Raw genomic sequence first — 20,530 nt, forward strand, 5'->3', positions numbered from 1 at the left:
CTGAAGATATGTCAGGGTGTGTAAGCAATGGTAGGGTGCGTATAATATTTAGGCTGGGTAGAATTCAACTTTTATTTTTTATAAGTAATGGATAATATTGATCATAAGTGTTTTCATTTTTATTTCAATTTTCACTGTTACAGAACATTATAGAGAGGTTATAAAATAGAGAGTTTCAGAGAATTGTTATTTAAAGACAGCTGTTGAGTTTCAAAATATTAAAACTCTAAAATCATTAAAACCCACATTGACAACTTCACATGGAAACTATACAGAATAAATATCCTTAAATCAAAGGCCAAGTTTTCAAGCAGCATTTGTCTTATTTTCCTCATCTGTCCATGTCAGTTATCAATAGAGATCTCTTTTGTCGGTCTGCGTGTGTGTACAGTGAAATCAACGCTTACTGACATTTGCCAACAAAAACCTAATACTTCCAAGTCTAATAATATTCTAATATTGCACTGTAAATCAATGAGAAGGCATCACCTGGAATGCTATGTTCTTTTCTGGTCACATCATCTCCAGGAGCTAGAACAGCAATTGAAAGGGTGCAGAGATGGGCAATGAAAATGATTAGAGGCCTGGAAAGAAGAGAGACGGAAAAGGTTAGGAGAGTGTAATTTAAAGCAGAGCTGAATGAAAGGGGACGTGTCAAAGCTACACAGATTAATGAATGGAACAGAGTAGGTAAATCAGGTGCTCCCGTCTTCTCGCTTTCTCTCTCTCATGTTACATAAGAAGGTGGGGGTTGCAACAGAAGTTAGAAGGTAAAATATTTAACATTAGCAATAGGAAATAAATGTATTTGCGCAATGCACAATCAAGCTGTGAAATCCACTGAGCTTAGCATTCAAAACAAGGATTGGACTTTTATAAGGATAATGAACTGATTTTCCTCCCACATCTGCCTATGGAGTAGTCGAGGGCATCCTTTAGTCTTGATAATGTGCTGGTTTTCTGTGTCTATGCATTTATTCTGGGTCTATGCATGTACTCGACGCCCATCCATTTGGAGTAGGCCGTAAAATAAGCAGGCATTTCCTGACTGGTCCCCGCCCCTTATATACCTGAGAAGGCAAAGTTGACAACATTCTAGGAGGGCCAAGGAAAACGTAGCCACGAGATTCCACCAGAGGTTCCACAGATTCTACAAAGGGCCAGAACCTTCTAGAAGGTTAGTGAAAAATGAATCCACATACGGAATACCAGAAGCAGTTTTCTTCAAACATTTTATTTTCCCTTTTATTGATAAGAATAAAAACAGCACTCTGAGCCCAGTGTCCCTCTGCCCCCCACTCCAAGCCTGATCATTATCTAGATCACCTGCCCCCAAAGCTGTTCCTGCTGGGACCCCTGTCATCCAATCTAGAGAAGAATGGGGATCCTGCTGAGAGAGGGGTGAGATTTAAGCAGATCTGTAGATCTTGACTCAGATCCTCAAAGGTATCTGAGCCCCCTACCTTCAATTACTTTTAAAGTACCTTGGAAGATCTGTATCCTCGTTGCCAGAAAAACTACGCTTTATACAGCTGAAAGATTGTGCTAGTGTTGCATACTTCAAATCCAAGATGGCAGCCAATTGTTGTCCCCTGAAAAGCTTTTTCTCATCGGTAGTGCTGGAGCTGTGGCTGGTGAGAAAAAGAATATTTACCTCAGAAATGGACATTTTTTCATCAAAACAAATACATTAATATTTTTCCATTTGAATAAAATTGAATTTAAAAATGTTTGGTTTTCTGGGGAGAGGTATTTCCTTCCTGCTATTTCTTTTTCCCCCATGCAAAATTCTCTTTTCTAGTCAAATCAAAACTTTTAAAAATTCGTGTTGATGAAACCTTGAACATTTTCAAAAATGTTGTTAGATTGCCTAAATATTTTTGTTAAATTTTTGGTGGAAAAGCTCTCGATGGGCATAATCTGGATTATAGGCAAGGCCTCCCTCTTGGGGTCATGTAGGGGAATGTTGCTCTGCTACTTGTTTTTTAACCTTATATGTCCATGTAAAGAACGCCGTGCGTAAGGCCTTCTAGAAGATCTGTGCGTTTGTCCGAAATGAATCGGTGCTTATGTTGCACCGCTGCAAGCACTTATGAAATACCCAGATATAGAAAGAGTAGGGCTCCCTGAAAGATTTCAGATGAGATTTTTGATAGAAAATGTGGTGTTTTAATCAAACAATGTGTATGACAATCTCATTTTCAACTTAAATATTTGAAAGTGGAATTTCAGAATTTTGTTTTCAGTTTTCAGCATCCACAACCCCAAAGTGTTCTATTTAAAACGGAAAAAAAATCTCGTTTTCTGGTTTGTTTATTTTCAACCAAAATACACTTTTTGTCTATGGAAATATTCAGGGGAAAAAAGCTGGTTTTTGTGTCAAACTTTCCACCCAAAAATGACACTTTGTTGACATCATTGGAAGTATACCAGTCTAGAGTAGCATTGGTGTAACTATGGTTGAGATCCACTTCAATCTGGCTATTAGAGCTGGTTGAATTTTTCTTTTCTTTTTTCTTTTAAAATATCAGTGCAAATGGAAAACTTCTCATTTTCAATTTCTGGGCAGGATAAACCAATCCTGTCTACCTGTAATAGCAAGATCGGGAGGCATTCGGGTGACAGCTATATCAGATAACTAATGTAACAGCTTTCACTTCAATTGGGTTAGCTCAGGTCTGGTGTAAGAAGAGAGTCATTCCCATGATTCCATAAGATAACACAGTGAGCAACCCTTGATGTTTTGCATGGAGACTTGGGGTCCCCTCAGACTTGAACCTCCATTGACCTGTGACACTTCTCCCACCACCTCTGTCCTCCCCGGCCTCTGACCCCACCACACACATCATTATTAGACAACGTATTGTTCTGGAAACCAACTGATCCTCTGCACTCTTCCCTTCCATTCAGCCAATACTTCAGGAGCTGCCAAACAGAGGCCAGGTCCTCACTACAGCTGAAGGTCGGCTTAAGGTACACAATTCTAGCTACCTAAAAAATGTAGCTGGAGTCGACGTACTTTAAGCTGAGTTTCGGCACCATCCTCCCAGCAGAAGTCACACTCCCATTGACTTCCCTTGCTCCTCATGAGGAATAGGAGTTCTAGCTTTGATGGGACACCCTCAGCATTTGACTTAGTGGGTCTTTACTAGATCCACTAAATCAAACACTAGAAGATCGATCACTGCAGTGTCAATCTCCGTAGTCGAGATGTGGCCAGAGCCACTGCCTCTCCTGATCCTATTTGGACAGTGCCTTGCCCATTACAATGGCTGTGTAAATGATCATGGGCAGGATGCACTCCATAACCATTTGCATGGATATTGCTCTTGAGCAATGATGCATTGATTGGAACATCACCACAATGATCATGTGGTTACTGGGGAACTCCATGGACTCGCAGCTGCACAAAGGATTCTAGGGTGCTACCCATTCCTAGTCAGTAACACAACTATTGTAGCAAGAGCTTCCTCAGTTCTTTGGGGACTGAGACCACCTCCTAACCCCCTGGGAAATCTTGCGCAATGATAGGAGAGACAGATCGGAGACATGTAAGACAGGACGAGATCTCAAGAATTCATCTATTGACCATCTCCATAGAGAACTACTGAGGCAGGAATATGTAGACCATCCCTGACAGGTGTTTCCCTAACTGATTCTTAAAAAAACTTCAGTGACGGTCATTCCACAACCTTCTCGGTAATCTATTTCAGGATTGAACTTTCTAAATATAAGGATAGCTTTTTTCCTAATATCTAGGCTTGGCGAAATTAGATATTTTAATATTTTTGATGGATAATATCCAGGTTTATTTTTAAGCATGCCTTTCTATTTTTATCTTTTTCTAAGTTTGGCGATTGTGGGAAATTATGGGTGAGGTGCCGAATGGTGGGTCAGACAATTATTTGACTGTAGACACTGAGATTGAAAAAAATTAAACTGTCAACCTCACATGTTAAAATACACAAAGTAAATATCCTTAAATCAAACTTTTCTTCTCAAGCAGCATTTTTCTTAGCCTGCCTATCTGGAAACGTCTGTTGCTATTGATGGATTTCTTTTTGTCGATTTGCATGTGTGTGTACGTTGAAATTGTCACTAACTGACATCTACTGATAAAAATCAAATCCTTCCACGCCTACTAAAGTCTAACCTACAGCTCCCTTGCTACTGATTAAGGCCATTATCCCTTGTCCTCTCTTTGGTGGAGATGGGGAGTGATTGATCCGCATCCTCTTTATAACAGCCCTTCACATATTTGAAGATTATGAGGTTCCTCCTCAGTCTGACCAGGTTTTTAAACCTTGTATTGCTTTTGTTGCTGTCCTCTAGACCAGTGGCCACCAACCAGTCCATCAGAATCTACTGGTAGATCTTGGAGCCTCTGACAGGTGATCCTGACTGGTTTGGCTGGGATGCTATCAAGTGCTGGCACTTCAGCTGCCCCTCCCTGTACTGCCCTGCTGTTTCTGCCCAGAGCCTCAGAACTGCCCCCTGGGAGCCTCCTGCTTGTGAAGTGTGGGGGAGACAGAGGCACAGGGGCACTGATGTCACTCTGTCTCCCTCCCCTGTACCCCATCTTCCCAGAGTGAGATGGGCAGGGCCTTGGCAAAGGGGTGGGGTATTTGGGTTTGAGGTAGATCCTGGACTGACTTAAATTCAAAAAGTGATCTGGTGCTTTAAAAGGTTGGAGACCATGTCTCTAGACTCTCCCCATGTTATCTACCTCTTTCCTAAAGAGTGGGGCCCAGAACCAGACAGTTTTTCAGCAAGGGCATTACAAGAGCGAAGTAAAGCAGGATATTTACCACCTATATCTTGCATGTTATACTTTTGTTAATACATCCCAAAGTAGCACTTGCCTTTTTTCCAACTACATCACATTGTCTACGCATATTCAATTCTTCCTTCCTTCCTTCCTTCCTTCCTTCCTTCCTTTTAAACATTTTAACAATCCCTGCTTTAAAGAAATCCAAAATAAAAATTAACTCCATAAAAATAACACTGTATTTTTTAAAAAATACAATCCAAGAGAGCATGTACATTTTCCTTTTATTTAAAAAAGCCCTTCATTGAGTTACCGACCTGAGCAATGCTGGGTAAATCTGCTAGCTGTTTCATAAAACAGAGGAAAGCGATAAAAATGTCAGACAATTTCCCCTCGTTTTTTTCCCTGACATTAGAAACTTTGAGAATTTAAAATACTTTGACTAATTCTGCAGGGCAAACTTAATACAGGAGTCCTAGGCTAGCAGAAAATGCGGGGGAAATTTTGGAAGAGCAGAATATAACTACCCAGGAAGGAATTTGGCAAGAACACTGGGACTAAACATTAGATCAGTATGAAAAATTCAGTTGGGCTTCCATGAAAAGCTTTAAACTCCATGATTATGATTAGAAACACTGAAATATTGGGCTTAAAACCTCAAAATATTGTTTTTAATTTAGAGTTGAAATTGTCATGAAATTTCAGTCATTTTTTAAAATTGACTTGTTCTCACAAAATAGTTTGGTTTCACCACAATGGCATGGTTTTAATGAAACAAACAACCAAACAAACCCACCTCACGTTGTGGTTGGAAAACATTGACCAGCTTAGCTAACAATCATGCATTTTAGGGGCTGTTCTCTGTTTGCAGAGCACCTAACTCGGTGACGTTCTAGTGTGTGACTTGATGTGCCGAGGCATTATAGCACTATAATAAGGATGCAGTCCAGACCAGTGCTGTGCCACTGCTTGCAACCTGGAGTCCCTCACCGTTCTTTGCTGTTGTATCTCCCAACCTTGACCACTCACAAACAGCAAGCAGGTCACACCCTGAGTAACTGTGTGTGGCCACAGCCCTTGTCCAACACTTGGACTCCAGCATCCTGTCAGCCAACACCAGCAATGCTCTGGCTTCTACCAGCCTTTGTTACTACCTGCAGGGTGGCCTCAACACACACTCAGTCCTGGGTTGTCCAGCCCTCTCCTGGATACTCCTGATATACTCGGACTGTTGCCCCTCTTAGGCCACGTCTACGCTATGCAGAAGATCAAAGCTGCCGTGTTTGAGCTTCCAGGGTTTGATTTAGTGGGTCTAGTTAAGACCCACTTGTTCGAACTGAGAGGGCACCCCTGTCGACGCTGGTTCTCATGCTTCTCATGAGGAGTAAGGGAAGTTGACTGGATTATTTGCTCCCTTTGACCTCCCGCTGTGTGGATGGTGATTTAAAATACATCGACCGCAGCTATGTAATGAACGTAGCCAGAGTTGTGTATCTTACGTCAACCTTCCCCTTTAGTGTAGACCAGGCCTAAGAAATTATGGGCCTACACTGCAGGGCTTAACTCAAATTAAGCTATGCAAAGTGAGCTACATCAATTGTGTATCTTATTTCGAAATGGGGAGCATCTACACAGCACTTATTTCGAAATAAAGCACTCTTCCTCCGACTTCCCTTACTCCTCGTGCACTGAGGGTTACAAGAGTCGGAGTAAGAAGTCCTCCAGCTTGACAGTATTTTTACACTATTTCGAAATAACTGCCTGCTGTGTAGACATGGACTAAGTCATTTCAAAATAATGCCAGTTATTTTGAAATAATGTGGCAGTGTAGACGTACCCTAAGATACAATAGTCTACTACCTGAAATGGAGTTACCCAAACAATTTATAACACTGGATTAGTTTTAATTAAAGAATAAAAACATGTGTATTTAACTACAAAGCAAGAGGTTTTAAATGAGTGCAAGTACAAGGCATTAAAGTCAGACATGGTTACAAGAGAAATAAAGATAAAATGCTTCCTAATACTAAACAAATTAGTCTGGTTTCATAGTAAAATCCCTTCCCTTTTCAGTACACTGCTGACCAAATGTTCAGGCCAGGGTCTGCTCCCAAAGATTATATGCTTCGTCTCTGGTGAAAAAAGAGAATTATATGGAGAGAAGGAAAACTTGAGGTATTTTACCCATCAAGTCTATAGTTTGGTTACCCTTTGAAATATATTTTCCTGAGGGTTCCCCTCTGTTTCATCTGAAGAAGTGGGCTGTGCCCATGAAAGCTCATGATACCATCTACATGTTTTGTTAGTCTCTAAGGGGCTGCAAGACTATTGGTTGGTAAGTTTTTCCCGCATTAAAGCTCATTCAAACTGCAAAGAAGTTGACACGGTGTTTGGTGGTGAAAGACTTAACACGTTTCTTCTCACCTCCGGTGGCTGAAATGCAGATGTTGCTGGTCTCGTGTCTTCCCCCTCTTGCTGTCTGAGGACCCAGTTTACAATTGATATGTAAACTGAGATACACTCGCACACTCCATTTTTTAGGACCTGCTTCTCCAGTCCTGCCTCATCAGGGCTGCATGGCTTTGAACATGTGCTACAGCAGTGTTTCTTAAACTGTGTTCCGTGGCACACCAGTGTGCTGCGAGGCAGTCCGAGGCGTGCCGCGGAGAACAACAGAATTCAAAATAGATGAGAAGCTGGATATGAGTTAACAGTGTGCCCTTGTAGCCAAGAAGGTTAATGACATATTAGGCTGCATTAGGAGGAGCGTTGCCAGCAGATCCAGAGAAGTGATTATTCCCCTTTATTCAGCTCTGGTGAGGCCACATCTGAAGTATTGTGTCCAGTTCTGGGCCCCCCGTTACAGAAAGATTGTGGACGCATTGGAGAGAGCCCAGCAGAGGACAACAAAAATAATTCAGGGGCTAAAGCACATGGCCTATGAGGAGAGGCTGAGGGATTTGGGCTTATTTAGTCTGCAGAAGAGACGAGCGAGGGGGGATTTGAGAGCAGCCTTCAGCTTCCTGAAGGGAGGTTCCAAAGAAGATGGAGAGAGGCTGATCTCAGTGGTGGCAGATGACAGAATGAGGACCAATGGTCTCAAGTTACAGTGTATATGGGGGGGGGTCTAGGTTGGAGATTAGGAAAAACAATTTCCCGAGGAGGATGGTGAAGCACTGGGCTGGGTTCCCTAGGGAGGGTGTTTAATCTCCATCCCTAGAGGTTTTTAAGTCCCGGCTTGACAAAGCCCTGGCTGGGATGATTGAGTTGGGTTGGTCTTGCTTTGGGCAGGGGGTTGGACTCAGTGACTCCTGAGGTCTCTGCCACTCCTAGGATGCTATGATTCTAAGCCATGCCCTGTAGCTCTGTAGGGTCTTTGCCTGCCCTTTGGTGGGGGCAGTGTTGAGAAAAAGGCCGGCGACTGTCACTGCTCCTGTGTTTTCGGCAAGGGGCCCTGAGCTCAGCTCAGGCACTGGGGTTTGGGCGTAGAACTGCATTTCGTGGCCAGCAGAGGGAGCTCTGCGCAGCTGTAGGGAGGATGACCGTCAGGGTTTGTCTACGCCAGAGACTGTGATGTCACACTGGTTTGCCGATGCTGGTGCAGGTGGCTGCGGGCACATGCATATGTCAGTTTACACCGGCTGTGCTGGGGTTAAGCTGAAATCGGTTTGTCATTTTAAACAAAGCTGCTCTTCAACTGAAACCAGAGCAACCTCTCCCCCGTGCACGCAGGGCAAGGACTGCCGACCTCATCCCTCCCGTTCCCTCCAATGAAGCATCCAAGGGCTGCACTCCGGGCCTGCCGCTCCCTTACGCCAGCGAGACTGTGACTCTTGATGAATGTCCGCCGCAGTGCAGATACCCCTCACCCATTCCACCGAGGCTTCTCTCCTCCCCCCTCCGCCACTCTCCGTGTGGTCACTTGGATGGGAGCCCTCCATTTACCAGCCGGTGCGCACCCCCCGAGCCTTCGACTGCCGAGCAGTTTTCGCCAATGTTTTTCTGCTGCAGTTCGGCCTGTGCGCCTGTTCCTTCCGGCACGTGTCTCTGAGCAGGGATGGATTAGGACACCCGGGGGCCCTAATCTGTGTCAAGTTTAAGAGGCCCGATCGCATTGCCAAAAAAATGTGTATTCTTCTAACATACAGGACAATGCAAATAGAAATAATCCAGGTTTCGATTTGTAGCTAGACCGGCACATAGACACGGATGGAACTAAAAACTAGGGGTTTTTTATTTCGTGGCCCCTCCTCGTGTGAGGCCCTGAACTGTAGCATACTTAGCTGGTGCATAAATCCGGCCTCTAATCAAACGTTTCCCCCACGTGCTTTTGCCACTTTGCCTGTTTGCAAAGTCAGGCTGGGCTGAGGCAGCTGCAGTCCTTCCCCTCCTCCTTCTGCAGTTGTCCAAAATGTAAATACATTTTATTCATAGATTTGTGCATTTCCTGAGGTTATGGATTCCTCCAGGTCCCTGGGGAGGAGCTATCGAGCCATTAATATTACACTCCGGATTGCTTTGGGCTCCGTTGTGTGGCATTACAACTTTCCCTATTGACATCTGTTTCTAAAAGGGTGGAGGAGCAGCTTCTTGCTAAATGGCCCGATAAAAATTGAATTTGCCGTGAACCGCTCTCGGTTGGTGTGAAAAGCCAGGCAGCACTAGAACAAAGCACGCGGCATATGCTGAGCAGAATGGTCTCGGGGAATTGACTGAATGTCTGGAAGCGCAAACCACGCTATCAGTGGGGAAAGCCGGGAAGGTACCACCTGGGGAAAGAAGTGCCCCAGATTTGGCTGTTGAGCCAAATGTTACCCAGACCATCTGAAGAGCTTGCACGTGCCAAATGTGCAGCCCGGGGTATCTCTCAGTCATGGGCTGTCTTCATATTATTTGCTAGAGCTGATAGGAAAAAGGAATGTCTCGGCTGGGTAGAATTTCAACCCTTTGAAACTGGTATTTTACTCCAGAAAGCAGCAGAAGCGGGGGGTGGAGGGGTGGAAAGAATTCTTGGAAAATGTATCAGAGTGGCTTATCCGGTACAGCAGAGCCTGCAATCACGCCGGCCCAGGATCAGTGTGTGCTCGCTGAAAGGCATCAGGCAGACAGATATCAAAGGTTGTTGGAAGGGGTAGGGTCGAGAGGCATGGCAGAGATCAACAGAGGTGGAAGCCTGGGGAAGAGCTGGGGAAACCCAGAACAGGAGACTGGATGGAGTTTGGACTGATGAAATACTTGCTGTTTGGTCTGGGTCTTTCTCTGAGTTGTGGTTTGGACCAGCTCTGTCACAGGCTGGGTGAAGGGAGCTGTCACGCCCGCCCTGTTATGAAAATTGGCTTATGAATATGCATATTCGAAGATTCTTTCGGCAAAATGCATCATGGAACAAGCCATTTTTAAGTTGCGGTCAGTTGAACGTGTACATTCTATTTCTGCGTGTGCATCACTCTTGCATGTGAAGTTAGAGCTATGAAGTGTGGATCTGTTTATAAACCTAGATGTGCTAATGAGGGCCATTAGCAGGAGACATAATGGCCCCAGTGTTCAACACAATGATCTATATGGCTCATTGGCCATTTAGCTGAGCCCTCCCCGAGCTGAGCTGAGCTGATCTCAGTGTCTGCTGTGGGGGGCTGTTACCCCAACTCCTTGTCTCAACTGGGGGAGATCGGAGATTCTGGCCCAGCAGGACAGGGTGGGGGGGCACCCCAGAAGGAAGGTAGGTGGTCAGTGGCATGACCAGCATGCGGGAGAGACGAATCCCCAGGGACTTGAACCTACCACAGGTGCATTCAAGGATTTGGAGCAGAGAAAGCAACTGGAAATGGTAAGTTTTCCAAGGGCTGGTAAAGGGGAAATAGAAGCAGGTGTTGGCCGGGGCATTACAGAATCATTTCCAGACTGGAAGTCGTGAAATATTGTGACCTGAGAGCACTGAAACAAGGTCGTGACAATGTTTCATACTGTGGAATGGTTTCGATTTGATAATGTCCAAACATTGCAATATATTTCAATATAAATATGGGGTAACACAATGCAATTTAAAGTTTTGACAGGTTGAGAAATGATCTCAAAACAAAATGGTGCTAAAGTCGGAACAAAATGTGGTGCGTTGACAACATCATTTTGAATTTCTTTTTTTTTTTTTTTGCCAAACGTCATCAAAATGGGCACGTTCCCATGGAACATTTAGGCTTCAGAGCCCTTTGCAGACACTGTATCCACTGGGCGGCCCCTGCTCACCTATCAGTTGATCTGCTTGAAGAATTCCAATGGACTGGTGACACATGAGTTCTCTTTACAAAAGTCTTGTTGGCTCTTCTTGAATCCATTCTCCTGGCACCGAAGTTAGACTTACTGGCCAGTAATTGCCAGGATCACCTTGGGAGCCTTTTAAAAAAGTTTGAATCGGATTAGCCCTCCTCCAATCTTAGCTGGTGCGGAGGCTGATTTCAGTGCTAGGTTGCCTGCCACAGTTAGTTCTGCAAGTTCACATTTGGGTTCCTTCAGAACTCTTGGATAAATATCAGCTGGTCCTGGTGATTTATCACTATTTCAGGGATCACTGTGTTCCCACACCTCAGCTGTTTCTTTTAGGGGACAAATCTAAGGACCTCTCCCCACATTCTCTGCAGTGAAGCAGCAAATTTCATGCAAAGAATTCATTTAGCTTCTCCGCCATGGCCTCCTCTTCCTTGAGGCCCCTTTAGCACCTCTCTCATCACGATGGCCAGAGTTTCTGCTCCTTTCTGTTTTCGTCAGTAAGAGGTAACTTCCCATGTTTTAACGTTAACAGTTTTGCTTCTAGCTCACCGATAATGGAATCCGCTGAGTCCCGTTAACAAAACACACGGATTCAAGTAGTAACCAGTCGAATAATAAATCACAACCTGTGCTCTACAGCCTACATGGCATGAATAGGGTATATACAAGTATTGCTTCCTCCAGAACCCTGGCAGTGCTTTACAGTGCTTCCCAAAAACTTCCGAAAGAGAGCGTTCACACTGCAAAAGTGCATCGAAACAGCGATCTGCTTTTTCAAAAGAGAGTGTCCAGACTGAATGGACATTATCTCCCATTTCAGTTATGATTGCTATGGATGGAGTGGCCACCAGGACTCCTGTGCTTTTTCCCCTTTCCTCTTCTTCCGAAAGAACTCCCTTTTCCCCGTCCACACACGCCTTTTTGTGAAAGAGCTCTTTCGCAAAAAGGCGTTCTTCCTCGTAGAATGAGGATTACCAATTGTGGGAAAAGCCCTCTGTTCTTTCTATTTACTTGCAAAAGAACACAATTGCAGTGTGGATGGAACTCAAGTTTTGTTGGAAAACCGGCCATTTTTCCGACACAACTCTGTAGTGTAGACGTACCCATGCAGATGCATCGGCTACACCCTGCAACTGGCTGTGTCTGCAGCGTGCGGCACCATTCTAGTGTGGTGCTGCACCAGAGCAAGGGAGCAGGTGGTGGTGGAGAGGCTGTGGAACATTTGGACATGTTAGAAAACTCACTGCTGTGCAAGTGCGGTGTGCTTCCCCCCGCGGGCTGGGAAGGTTTGCTCTTGTGCTTCTCGTCCACCAGACTACTCTAGTGCTCTCCCTATGGGGATAACCCACGCGAGAAAGGTGTAATCCTCAGGATCCGGCTTAGGCTAGAGTGTCGGGCTTCTAACATCCCAACCAAGCCAATTAGAACCTGCCTTGCACCACAATCCAGTCTGAACCAGGCCTCAAATGGTGTCCGGACTAGTGTACACAAAAAGCAACTTCAGATACTGTGCGACATATTTCAAACTCTCAGAACAGGGCAGGTTTCCCTGTGCTTCTCTCTTCTATCAGTCGGGAGCCCCCCAAATCCGCCTCAGTCTCCCCAGGATCTAACCCGAAAGCTGACTTGCTAGCCCCATTCTCATGCCAACCTTCTCGAGTTTGGCTCATAGCAGAGAACAGGGCCATACGCAGAGCTGAGCCAATTTTTTTGGCCAGAACACTTGTTGTTCTTGTTGTTGCGAAATGCAGTTCTTGGCAGCACTGAAATATTTTGTGGACTCATGTCACTTTCCCCAGATTCTTTGTGTGTGTGTATTTTTTTTTAAAGAGAACTTCAATTAGAAAAAGATGTTCCATTCCGAATGATGTTATTTCAAAACGTCCTTCTATGCTACTTTTAAAGGGGGAAAAATGACTTTTTAAGTTTGAGAAAAATGTTGAGGAAAAATTGGGTTTGGGGTTGATTCAAAACAATTTTTTGTAATTGGATTAACACCCCCCCCCTCCCAAAATCACACAGTTCTCATTATGCGCCACTTGCCCTATATCTCCCTATATCTGATGGAAAGGAAACTCCATTTTCTTTTGAAAAATCATTCCAGCCGAAAACTCTTCATCACCTTCATAATCCTCTATTTAATTTTTTTCAGCATAGTCCAAAGTCAAGCATCAAACAGGACTTTATTCTCCTTGTGTTCAGTCAGCTGGTGCCACACAATGTCCATGTTGCAGGTTTCTTATGGGAGGAGGGGTATGTGGAATATAACCTACATCCTAATGCCTAATGGGCTAATCCAAACACCGTTAAGTCTGAAAGAACGCAAGCCATGGTCTATGCTAGGGCTTGATTTCAAAATAACTCCCCTTAGGCCGAATTAATAAGTGAAGCCTCCACATGACCACACCCGCCATTTCAAAATAATGGGCTGCTTACATCTGTACTCCTGCTGTCCTCGAGGAATAACACTGATTTTGAAATAGGTACGTGGATGCGCCGGTGCCACTATTTTGAAATAAATACACCCCAGAGTCATTCAGACTAATTACTCTCCATGGGAAAGAATGAATGGACACAAATCAGATATCCAAAAAGGCAACACACAAAAACCTACTGGAGAACACTTTAACCTGCCCAAGTTGTTTCAGGCCAGTTTCACAAGCCAATACGCAGGGAAGGGTTGGAACTTAACTTCATTTACAAGTCTGATTTCTATCATAGAGGTATGAATAAAGACATTACTTGGCTAGCACACTACCTTCCACATCCTAATGACCTAACCAACTAAACAATGGGCACTTACACAAGGTGCAAATTGTTCTTATCAGCTCCTTGTCACTTGAACACTCTCATTCGCTTTTTTTCCTCCCTTTCTCCTCCCCCCTCCATTATTTATTCTTGGATGTTGACTTTTAATGCTCCAGTCATCTGAAGAAGTGGATTGTACCCACAAACGCTCCTGATACCATCAACATGTTTTGCTATAGTCTTTAAAGTGCTACTAGACTATTCATTGTTTTTTAAGTTTTTCTAATTACTCCCAGTGCTTCCGGGAGCTCTAAGTCAAGGTAGCCTGTACACATTAACAGAGCCTGCCTCGGACTAATTTCAAGGTTTCCCCATAGCGAGGACACGCTATTTCTGTTTTGTTAGTTTGGGAGTTATTAAATCGATTTTAATTATTTTGAAGTAGTTTCTTAGTGTAGACATGCCTTGAAGGTTGGAATTATGTCTATATATTTTAAACAATGTACTATGGTTGATATCAAACTTAGATATACATGCAATGCACATGGTTAGCACATGTGTATGTGTCTGAACCAGTCAGCTGCAATCTCTCCTTTCTGTGCAGGATGTTAAATTTGATGCAAACTTTTAATGGTGCTTAACAGGTGGTACAGGGGCAGGGAGAAATGGATTTTCCAGTCCATTGGCAACTTTGATATTTTTGGGGAAAAAATTGGGTTTGGTCTGAGCCAATATTGAACATTTTCAGCAAGTAGAAAACGTGGAAGAAATTGTTTCAGGCTGAACAAAATATTTGTCTCTTGTCCAAATCCTGTTGGTTTGATTTTTACCTTTTTTTTTATGCTCCTTTAAAATGAAACCATGTGTTAAAACGCTCGTTCAGACGGAACAATTGAAATGGGTTGTTCTGAAAATGTCTAAACGGGCTGTTGCAAACTTTTTTGAAATGAAAAAAAAAAAGTTTTGGAATGGAACAATTTGGTGAAATTGCCTCGAATTCGTAAAGTGTCTGTGTTGCTGAGTGTGTCTTTTTTACCACTCTCTCCAGCGCAGAGCATGGACTACTCAATAGGTGTTTGCGTAACACTGACAAGCAGAACCGAACCTGCGGCCTCTGGAACTTCATGCATGAGCCTCGACAGCGTGAGTGAAAAAGCCAGCTGGCTCTCAGCTAAGGCTATAAGGCATCCTCATTACTCTCTTTGTAGGAGGTCTCAGTGTCACTGCATGGAATAATGAACCATGGTAGGTGGGTTGCACGTTGATTTCAGGGTTGACCTCTAGATAGCACAATTATGGGTGTATTGCAAATGAAGGAAGTTGAACAAGAACAATCAGATGGAGCAGGGACTGTAGGTTCCCAGGGGGTGCGAAGGTGGGTTCTATAAAATGTAGCCCTGCGGCCTCCTGCCAGCAAATCAGCATGCGTCTCTAACTCCGCCACCATCTTCTACCTTTCTTCTCCTAGGATTCCCCTCGCAAAGCCGCCTTCACCTGCTGTGGTACCTTCTGTCAAACGCTTCATGCGTTTGTCACCAAAATGTTTTGGCAGGCGCATCATCGCTAGGTTTTGACATAATCCCGAAGAGAGACTTCCTCAATTATTACTAATGGAACATTACGCTCCTCTTTGGGAACTTCTGCATGAATAAAAAAGGGTCATTAATGACATCTACTCACAGCCCGGAAATTATTAGTCAATGCTAATCCGTTTTTTTTAAAGCTCCTGGTAATTTCCCATCTCACCTCCCACCCCCTTCTCCAAAGTCAACGTCTGCACTGAGCAGAGTTGTTGTTGGCGTCATTGATTCTGTGCGATCAATGAGATTTCCCTCTCGCCAGGGTTTCCCATTTATTCCTCCCTGTATTGTTTAATAATATGGCACATTTCCAGAGCACTTGCCGGCCCAAAGGATCCTGTAGCGCCTTCTATTGACGGGCAAGGACGCTCCCAGTGAATTTGGCATGTGGAGTGAGTAGGACCATGGGAAAGTGACCATCGCCGTTCACCTACCTGGACAGCAGTGCGGTGAAAGCATGGGAGAAAAGACACGGGGCCTCCATGTGCTTCCTTCTTTGGGAGACATCAGAGCTCTCCACCAGAAGCTTTGTGACTCAGGGGAGGAGGTGCGTGCCAGGTGTGTGAGAGGGTGGTGCTAAGAAGCCCAGTGCCAGATGGAGAAACAGCCAGGCACTAGCTGCCCCACAGCTATGCTGGGCACTAGGAATTGGGGGAGGAGTGTTTTGTTGAGATGTTGATGGGAAAGCGTCATTCAGCAAGGTCTCCGAAAGAGGCAGATTTGTCCTGGGGCTGGAGTATCTTTGGGCTGGGGACCAGTGGCATCTGTAATGTGGAGGCCACACCCATCATGTTCATGAGCTTTCCAGACCACCCTCGGTCCTTTCACCCTCACTTCCTCACCCCAGGGCATCCTTCTCGCTTCCATCAGCATTGCCTGCCCCTCCCTTCCCCACGGTGTTTCCTGCGTATTGGGAGACCGAGTGAGAAGACAGGGTGGGATGAGGTGGTTTGAAGAGTTGGATCTGCTGTGAATTTGGGCTGATTCCATTGCTTACACGTGGCACAGAAATAAGTGAGTTACCGTGGTCATCCCAGGTGACCTGGAGTCAACCCATTAAACCACCCAGCCCATCACAGCTTCTCTGTGAATGCCACAGGAAACAGGCTCAGTCTGTTTGAGAGGGCTTTTTTTTAAAACCAAACGAAATGATGTGTTGAATTTATGGAGTCTTAAGCTATGTGTACACTTGGAGAGTTTTTGCGCTGTCAGTTTCACCGGTGAGCTGTCAGTTTCACCGGTGATCGTGAACCAGTAAAAGAAACACCCTGGTTTGTGTGCTCACTTCCATGGGCGTCAGAGAGTGTTCACATTCGTAACATTTCCCTGGCAGATGAGAGCAGTGCTGTGAGGGCAGCTCTCCCCCAGTGTAGCTCTCTCTCTCTTGATGATAGGTGTTGTGGGATGGGGGTGTGATCATGGGGCATCCTGAGCCCCTTCCCAGCCCCATGCCCCCAAACCCTGACCTGCTCCAGTACCTAAGCATTGCTGCACGCAGGGATCATTTGCATGGAGCAGCCATTGCCACTTCCCCCCCCTTAAATGGCAAGTTTGGACATGCCCTAAGATGCCTTGCAAATTCCCAGGATTAAGGAGACGAGCCTTCACCTCCGGAAAGGGGATCCTTTGGAACGGCCCCGAGCAAATTGCTGGTTCCTCGAATATCATGTCTTCCTGCCCAGCTGTTTAACTCTGTTTCGATTGCAGGCTAGTCTCTGGGTGGCTGGGAGCAGTGGCAGGTCACACGGATTGATCGAACGAGCCCCCGTGCTGGACCAGTGTCCATTCCCTGGCTGGCGGAGTGGGGACCCTACGGGGAAGAAGTGACTAAAAACTCCTTTTCAACGGTGAGCAAAGATTCACGGGGAGGAAATGTTTTGCACTCTCTGCCCAACATTTCCAGCTTCGTGGCTCCAGTGACAGTTAAATGGGCCCTCCTTTGACCTAGTCAAAATGTACTTCTAAAATGGACAGTCTGAGTTACTGGCACCGCACAACCCCCTCAGTAGACAATGGTTGCTGCCCCAGAGGGCTTACAGTGAGTGTGAGAGGCCTCGTTTTTCCCTCTGTAGCAATGGGATCAGCGAGTGAACCATAGAATCATAGAACACTAGAACAGGAAGGAACCTTGAGAGGTCATCAAGTCCATTCCCCTATCCTCATGGCAGGACCCAGTACCATCTAGACCAGCGTTTCTTAAAGTGTGTTCCGCGGCACACCGGTGAGCCCTGGAGAGAATAGATTTCAAAATGGCTGCCCTTAAAGGGACAAGCTTCCTCTTTTTTTTTTTTTTGGTCAACAACTTTTCCTTGGGGGCTTTTTTTTTCTGAACAAAAAAATCCTTGGTGTTCCCCATAAAGAAATTATTGTTTGGTGCTCCTCTATCTTAAAAAGTTTAAGAAACACTGATCTAGACCATCCCTAATAGATGTCTGTCTAACCTGGACGTGCTCTGGAAAAGGCCAGCCATGGTACGGTTTTCGTCATGGACGCTGAGAGAAATTAACCAGACCTCAAGTGGGGCTGATCAGTGGCACCTGTGGGCCTGTGCTTGGGACAGAGCTAGGCAGGGGTGGGAAGGGCAGGTGGCTCTTCGCTACCAGGGTTCTATCAGTAATGTGGCACCAGGTCCTGCCTGGCCTCCGTTGCGCTTCCCATGGTCCCGGTGGAAAGAGGTTGGGAGCAGGGCCTGTGCTGGAGCATTAGCCCACCTCAACCCTGCTCAGGGAAACCCCTCACCCAGAGGCTAGTCTGAGGGGCCATTTCTATTCCCTTTACGGCCGTTTTATGCTGCCAGAGCGACCCGAACGAGCCTTCGCACAACAGAGCCTCAGACCTGTTCTTTGATGAGCCAAACCGATTCTAACTCCCAGATCCCTCAGGGGCTCTGTAGCTGTGGAGCTCTCTGCAGACGGGGGGCAATGCGCACATATCTAGCCTGGTTTCCCTGGTTCTTCTCTGGTGTTTTTCGATCTCTCTACATCCTAGCTCAATTTTCACCTGTCCCAGCTCCCCTTCTGGCTTCATTTTCACCTGTCCTCTTTAAATACTCCAGATCCTCACCTCTCTTGGTCCTGAAAAGCATTCTTATTCCTGGCTGGAGTCCTGTGTATGTGTGAAAATTACAATATAGATGTGCGGGAAGAGTCAGGAAGAGGTGACACGGAAGTTGGGGGGCGCGCGCCAACTTCCTTCAATTGACTTGGCAGGAGACATACTCCCATTGGGCCGCAGTCCTAGGAGGGGTGCCATACAATCCACCTCGGGGCTCCCATAGCTTGTCTCTCTCAGGGAATCCCAGCCCAGTTTGCTGGGTTCATGTCCTGCTGAACTGCAAAGCTCAGCCAGAGAAATGGGCCTCGGTGTCTGGTCCATCGGATGCTTCCTTGCGCTGGCTGATGCGGGGTGAGCCCAGCCTCTAGGTGGCGCTCTTCTGTCTGAGTCGGTGCTGACGGAATACCCGAGCCAACGTGCAGGGCAGTCTCCCACCAGAGATGGGTGGTTCTCCAATGGTGAGGTACACACCATTGATGGTCCATGGAGGTTCTGGCTGATCTCATGGTGCTGGCCCCTCCTGCTTGAGTCCAGCTCTTTACGTGGCCTCAGAGACAGCTCTTAATGCCGTGCTTCCCTGGCATTGCTTTCCCGAGACGCATTACAAGGCTCTTACGTGGTTGGGAGGGGGGAGGTGGTCCACGGGGGAGGTGCGTCCATGACGTGGTCTCCTCTGTCAGATGTGCTCCATTCGGCGGGGTAACCTGAGAACGCCTGCTCCCGGCTGTGGGTTGCTGCTGAAGGTGCAGCCTTCCAGAGGAGATGTAAAACTCAAGGCGTCAGAGCCAACCATGGTCACAGGAATGAGGGTGTTATAGGTCTCAGTGGACGTCACCTCTTCTCCAACCCCTGCCTGGTCCTTCCCTCCCCTGCCCCCACCAAACGGCCTCTGTCGTGTGTGAGGGAACTGCAATGGAAAAAGGCCTTTGGGGCTTCTCAGGCTCAGTGTCCGACCTTTGGCAACGTGTCACTCAAATCAGCCCTTCAGCCCCCTGAAGGAGGGAAACTGAGTCCCGGGTGGTTTCCTCAGAGTTTCAGGTATTGAAAAAAACAAGGGCCTCCTCGCCATGTGTTATCGGAGGGGCCGTAGCTGCGAGGTACAGGTAGAACGCTGTGCGTGATTGGCCAGTGCGCTAGAACGGCCTGTGATCAAGATTTCCAAGGCTTTCTGTTATCAGACCCCTTTTCCGTCGCGTACCACTTTGTAAAACTAGCTCATCTGGCGGCCCCTTGTCGCCATACACTCCAGGAAACTTGAACTTTCTGGGCTGAAATTTTCCATACCAAGTGCTTGCCTCAAGCTCAGCAGGCCTGGGAAATTTGGATCAAACCAGTTTGGCTCTTTCTGAGAACAAGGGAAGGAAAAAATGGGTTGTCTCACGCCCGTTAGAAAAAATTCTCCAGATCTTTTCTTTGAAATGCTCTAGTGCCCAAGTGCTTTGGAGCAAGGACTTGAAATGTGGCCAGGGTTTGGCCTTTTGCTCTCGTTGTGTAAATCTGCCCCCGTTTGGCAAAGTTAGAAGCTGCTGAAAAAAATCTCAGTTTATCCCAGGTCAGTAGAGACTTCTTCGATGTTATCAGCTACAGTCTTTGAAGATTCTGTCCACACGGAGCATGTTTGAGTCTTTCTTATCTCCTAGCACTGCCCGGAGTCTGCATGTGCCCTTTCTGCTGAGGGACTAATGCATATGCACAAGGCAGCTGTGCATATCTACAGGCACCCTTAACTCTGGTGTTTCCTATCTTTTGAGTGCTTGACATTGCAGTGTGAATAATGGTAACATTATTCTCTGTGTTATATGTAATATGACAGGGTCAGGCCAAAGAGGTATAGGAGAGTGGTCAGAGGGACATATATTAGCCCTAGATTCAGTAAGTTGCTGTTCCCAGAGACTAACAAGGGTGATCTAGAACCAGCAGGAACTTGCCAGAATCAATCAGGGCAATTAAGCACCTGGAGCCAATTAGGAGGTTTCAAGAATCAATTGAGTCAGACTAGTCAGAACACCTGGGGCCAATTAAGAACCAGTTGCGGCTGGTTAAAAAGAACTCCTCTTCAGTTTGCTCAGTGTGCAGGAGGAGAGATGCTGTGGAGAATCTGAGAGGAGAAAGCGAA

At 45.9% G+C, this 20,530-nt stretch overlaps 1 long non-coding RNA gene across 1 annotated transcript in view; it reads left to right on the forward strand.

The window, feature by feature from the left end:
- Positions 1-15,526, forward strand: part of LOC106733085 (uncharacterized) — a 115,254-nt gene extending 99,728 nt beyond the window's left edge. Inside the window, exon 4 of the long non-coding RNA XR_016350305.1 lies at positions 14,829-15,526. This is a non-coding gene — a long non-coding RNA (uncharacterized LOC106733085). The remainder of the gene's footprint in view (positions 1-14,828) is intronic.
- Positions 15,527-20,530: the final 5,004 nt, after the last annotated feature.

This window comes from Pelodiscus sinensis, chromosome 9, assembly GCF_052426305.1.
Source record: "Pelodiscus sinensis isolate ZL-2025 chromosome 9, ASM5242630v1, whole genome shotgun sequence".
Classification (NCBI taxonomy): domain Eukaryota; kingdom Metazoa; phylum Chordata; order Testudines; family Trionychidae; genus Pelodiscus; species Pelodiscus sinensis.